The sequence below is a fragment of the Equus caballus genome, chromosome 12 (assembly GCF_041296265.1).
Source record: "Equus caballus isolate H_3958 breed thoroughbred chromosome 12, TB-T2T, whole genome shotgun sequence".
Classification (NCBI taxonomy): domain Eukaryota; kingdom Metazoa; phylum Chordata; class Mammalia; order Perissodactyla; family Equidae; genus Equus; species Equus caballus.
In genome coordinates, this window is record NC_091695.1 from 13,308,905 (window position 1) to 13,315,172 (window position 6,268).

Below are 6,268 nucleotides of genomic sequence, written 5' to 3' on the forward strand. Positions count from 1 at the left end.
TCTTTTTTCTTTTAAAATTCAGCTTTCATGACCAACATTCCCTATCAACTAATTGAGAATCTCTGGGTATAGAGCTTATGCATCTATGTATTTTTCATAACTTTTTGAAGAATTTCTTTAAATATGTACCCTACTACTAGTCTGCAGATTACAATATAGGGTCACCAAGACAGGAAAAGATGCTGCACAACTCAGATTTTGAATTTTAACTCTGCTAGATCCCTAGTATTCTAATGTGCCATTATGTAGAATATTATAGTTATCTCTATACTGCCCCATCTCTGCTGTCAATGCTTCCTATCCATGTATTTTATCTTATCTCCTCTATCAAATGTTCAATGAACTTAACCCACTGAGAAGTGTAGCCCACTAAAAGTTAAATAAGTCTGGTAATATTTATTAAATTGTGAATCCTGTCATAGCTTATAATTTCATATTATTTCAATATGTACGTGTTTACAGAATTTTGAGAGAAGTGAACAGGTTATATTCCCAGTAAGAGGAAATTGGATTTCAAAGAATTTAAATCATCAACCCAATAGCACATAGCTATTTAGTATCACAGCTAGGTCTATGTTTTATATCATTAGGTTTTTTTTTTTTTTCCAAGTCTGATGCATATTCTTTCTCCACTGAAGAAACATTTTATACTAGAGACTAAAGTGCATTGATGTAATCATTTTTTTCACATAGTTCACTGCTCCAGAACCATTCTCTTGTTTACTACAGAAAAAAACAAAATGATCTTGCTACTTTTCTGTCCCAGAAGAAAATTATTGTGTTTTCTCCCTGGAACATCCCTGTGGAATTTAAGAAGTGTTTGAGAACCTACTATAAGAGTCCAAATGCTTAGTATTCATCACACACCTTAACTGAGTGAGCAGTTCATTTCCACAGGTAAGAAGAAAGGTTTCTCCTCACTTACAAAATATTTCAGAAGTCATAACCTTGAATCTCAAACTAGATTATGTTTTAACATTTCAATGTGAGATATAACTATCTAGTTAATTCAGAGTTGAATTAAAAATTGAGTGAGAGTATTCCAGGGACCATAACAGATATAATAGGAAAGACTCTTTATAAATTTAGGTCAGTAGATTTGTAAGTTAGAAACTTGATTTAAATGGCTTGATGGAAGCTAAAAGACAGAATAAAAGTAGTAGAAATAAGGGGCTGTATTTCAAGTTAGGAAAATTATTAAATGGAGAATACACCATTTTGGGATCATAATTTCATCTTTCTCACGGATAGATATATACAAATTTTAAATATGTTTTACTAGTTAGCTAATTGACCGAGAAGCCACGTCAATTTTGTTGTTGTTGTAGTTGTTAATATAACGGTCTTCTTAAGCTTGTGGCTTTACAAAAGAATTCAAACTCATGAGGATGTTAGTCTGTGTTGTCTCTAGGAGGTGCCATTTCCAGAATTATGGCATATCACAATGGGTCTGCAATATGATCAAGTGGAAACAGCTTAAATTTTGGAGACAGAAAAACCTGGACTTGAGTCCTGGTTCTGATAGTAAATAACTGTGACCTTGATCAAGTTATAGGTCAGGTTGGTTCTCAGTTTTCTCATCTATAAAAGGACGCTGAATTAGTTAGTTTGCAGGTTGCTAGATAGATTACATAAGGAAATATTCACAAAACTTCTACCCTCTAGTAGCCGGTTAACATGTGGTAGCTGCTGTCTTAGCTTTCCTTCTTCTCAAGCTTACTGCTTGAGGTAGTGTCCTCTTGGGTGTCTTGTACTTTATGTTTTCTTAATGTATGAGAGTTGAGGAACTGATTTAATTTTAGTTTTGCAAAATTGTCACTTTTTGATAAAATTTCAATATCTTTATTTTTGTCTTTCTAGCCTGTGTCTTTTAAAGTGAAATCAGTATGACATAAACACAATCAGTTCTAATTTACTTAAATATTAGTTGACAGAAACACCTGTTTGAAAACATCTTGAATGAAGTAAATAAATCCCATACTTTTTGTCTATCCTTCTTCAATTCCCTACAGTGAAGGGAATAATTGCTCTAATGGAACAGTATAGGGAATAAAATGTGTCTTCACTCAGGTATGACTTTCTTATAATACACATAAAATAAGAGAAATCAGGAGTTATGAGAAATTTACATACAAAATTATCGGAGGAGTTTAAACAAATGTGCTCTTATTCTCCTGCCATGCCCAAAGTCAGAATTCATTGACAGAGATGTATTTTTAAGGTGCCCGATACGATAGAATATCGAGATTCACTGGGTTTAATCTCATGAGAAAGGGATTTTAATATATCTTAAATATCGTGCTATGTGAAAAACACATATAACTAAAACTAGAAATACTTAGCTTCTGGTTTGGTTCCCATTTATTGCTCAATGTTTTGATGAAAAACTGATTTTATAACTCCCTATAAATATTTTGTAATTAAATACAATTTGGGAGTTGTATTTCATATATATTCATGCTTTACATATAATTAAAACCCTTTAATTTTATAAAACATATTTTAATACATCTCATATATTAGCACTCTGCAATCACACCATGTTCATAAAATTGAACAAGATAAACTTGAAGATCCGGTCAACCTTAGTTATTCTTTGATTTGGAAGGATAAAGTTAATTTTCCAAGGTTGCATTGCCGCTAGGTGCTATATCAGAGATTTTAATACAGGATTTTAGAGTCCAAATATAATGTTATTAATCTTCCACAGTAGTATTATCTCAGACACCTCAGTCAGGTAAATGTTAGAATAATAACGTCACTGAGATTTCAACTGTATACAGTCCAAATGTGTTTTGTAATGGAGTCCTTTAGTAGACCCTCTAATGGTACACTTTGCAAAATTTGATTGTATATTTGTTTCATTTTGTTTTCATTGTGTTTCTTCCTATCTGCCAAATTTCCATTTTGTTCCTGACTCTCCTTCATTAATATTTATACATACATATATATGCCATAGATTCTAGAGATATAGAGGGGGGTGGCGCAAAGAGAATGAGGAATTTTTTAAACAGATATGAATTTTTTATCATGCTCAAATAATACATTAATACATATTTATATAAATAATCGATAATTTTGTTATTTGATTAATGTAACCATTCAAACCAAACTAGAAATTATTAGAAGACATTTGTGTTTGTGCATTCTCAAGAGAAATGTGTGAGTTATCTGCATTTACACAGAAGTCAAAATTTAGCTTAACTATATTTTTTTAGTCTAGAATTCTGTAAGGATTAAATGGGTAAAATTTGGGGGGTGGTTAGTTTCCCCACACTTAAAAAACTATTTGTTCTCTGCATTAAAAAAAAATCCTCCACATAGATCTGGGAAGGTCTTTCTGGGAAAATTAAAACGTGTAGCTTTCTTCTTCCACGAATAGATTTAAGCTAATTGTCTCACTCATTCTTGATGTATGGACAGCTCAATATGACAAAAATATGATGTATTTCATGTCGTGAATATAAGTCATTTGTATATCCCTGGCTGTGTGCACTGCAGATATTTTTGTCATTTAAACAGAATTTGGTCCATGCCACACTGAAGGAAAAACCAGAATCCCAGTGCTGAATTCTTGCTCCTAAACATAGTATATGCAATATTTCATTTTGTTTCAATGATGAAGACTTCAGTCCAGATACAGGTGACTCTTCAACTATTTGTTTTTTTCTTTTACGCACTTTTCTTGTTTCATATTCTGCTGAATAAGAAACCATTCAATGGCATAGGAAAATATACCAGGAATAAAACACTACTTTGTGACTTATGTAGTGAATTTATTCTTTTAGCAATAGCTTCTATAAATTTTATGATCTAAGATCGGGTGGTTTTTCTTTTATAACAGTTTTAAAGACTCCCAAAGAAACTATAATAGATTAAAGGAATGACAATTATTTATATTTGACAGAAATATATCTCAAAAATACACTCAAGGTCTTTACAAGGATAATGAGTATATGAATAGAGAGAAATCTTACATTGATATTGTTAAATTTGGAAACACATTAAGAGTATAGCAAACTATGGAGGCATAAATGGACAACTCAGTGATATGTTTATCAATAAAGAAAACTAAAAAATGAAACAAAACCAGTGCTCTGTTACTGTTTACATGCAGGTGAATCTGCACCCAGAATAAGATCTGCTGTCTGTTCTCCAGTGTTCCAGAAGTCCTAGTGGAATGAGAGAATAGCCAAAAAAGAGAATATACAATGGTTTGGTCAGAAAATGGTACCCCGCATAACAAGTTAAAATGTACATCTAACATCTCATTTTCTATTTTCTGGGCACATTTTAAAATTAAATAATTTTACATTGTTTTTCTCATTTAAATACAACTCAATTTTGTGACATAATTATGTTTACTCCCATTTTAATAATTTTGCACATTAAGGAAAGGCATTTCATGCACACGGTAGAAAATCTAGGATTTGTACTGAGATGTGCACTTTCTACTAAAATATTTTTGAATTTAAAAATTCCTGTATTCATTCATCTCTGTGAATTTTAACAGAATGCAATATGAAACTAAATGGTAGTAAATTTAACAGAAAATAAACTGGAAATTAAGCCACATAAATTGGCATGTCTTTAGCATGGCAAATTTAGTCAACCCTTAATAAAATAATTCTTCAACTTAACAGGGTAATGCATTCACTTGGATCAAACTTCATCAAGGCCTATTCCTTCATTGCCAAGGATTTCGATGTGCCCTTCTAAGAAACAAACAAGAGAATATAATAGGGTGGGTTCTATTTTCAAAAACATTGTTTTAAAACCTATAAGTAAAACTGAAATGTCACAGTTGACATCAGATTTATATTTATACAGGATTCAGGTGAAAAATGTGACTGAAGTTACCATGTTTATATTGATGGGATTCACAGATGATTCTGATGCACGAGTTTTCCTATTTTTGCTATTTCTAGCAATCTACTTTTTAGACTGATAGGAAATTTGGGACTGGTTGTATTGGTGATTAAGGATTCCCAGCTTCACAACCCTATGTATTGCTTTCTGAGTGTGTTATCATTCTTGGATGCCTGCCTTTCTTCAGTTGTGGGCCCAAAATTGTTGGTCAATTTCCTGTATGAGAGGAAAGCCATTTCATTCCTTGGATGTGCAGCACAGATGTTTCTCGCTGTTACTTTGGGGACCACAGAATGTTTTCTCTTGGCCTCAATGGCATATGATCGCTATGTAGCAATCTACAACCCTCTGCTGTATTCAGTTAGCATGTCTTCCAGGGTCTATGTGCCACTCATCATTGCTTCCTATATTGGTGGCATTTTGAATGCTTCAGTGCATACAGGGGCCACATTTAGCCTATCCTTTTGTGCATCCAATGAAATTAAACATTTCTTTTGTGACATCCCTCCTCTCCTTGCTATTTCTTGTTCTGACACTCACACAAATCAGCTTTTACTCTTCTACTTGGTGGGCTCTATTGAGACAGTCTCTATACTGATTGTCCTGATCTCCTATGGTTTCATTCTGGTGGAAATTCTGAAGATTCATTCTGCTGAAGGGAGACAAAAAGTATTTTCTACATGTGGTTCTCATCTAACTGGGATGTCAATTTATCATGGAACAATCCTCTTCATGTATGTGAGACCAAGTTCCAGTTACTCTTTGGACCATGACATGAGAGTGTCAACATTTTACACCCTTGTGATTCCCATGCTGAATCCCATCATCTACAGTTTAAGGAACAAAGATGTAAAAAGGGCAATGAAAAGAGTGTTTGGTAAAAATGAATGCATCAATAAAGTAGATTTTTCAAACTAACTATTGAATGGAAACTAATTAAGAATGATGTCTGTTATCTCCATATCAAGAAGTTGTGATAAAAATATTTTGCTTTAGTTTAATATCTTTCTGTACTTCAACATTTTTAGATAAAAATCATAGTTATACCTGCACCTGTGCAGTTTCCACGCATGGAGAAAAACTGTCATCTATTTGCTTCTTACTTAATTCACTCTCAGATACACACACACACACATATATATCCACACATATGTACATATATGCTGAGACAGATTGTGTTATTTTGTTAGGACTGCTGTAACAAATTACAGAGTGGTGGCTTAAACAACAAAAATGTATTTGTCACTGTTCTAGAATCTAGGATTCTGAGATCCAGGTGATGGCTGGGTTGGTTTCTTATTATTTGTTGAGGTGGGCCCGTATTGCTATGACTATCCCTCCTATAACTGCATTTGCTTTATCTCGTAATAGTTGGTATGCTGTATTTTCATTTTCATTT

At 32.9% G+C, this 6,268-nt stretch overlaps 1 pseudogene; it reads left to right on the forward strand.

The window, feature by feature from the left end:
• Positions 1–4,795: 4,795 nt before the first annotated feature.
• Positions 4,796–5,787, forward strand: LOC138916785 (olfactory receptor 5T1-like; annotated as a pseudogene).
• Positions 5,788–6,268: the final 481 nt, after the last annotated feature.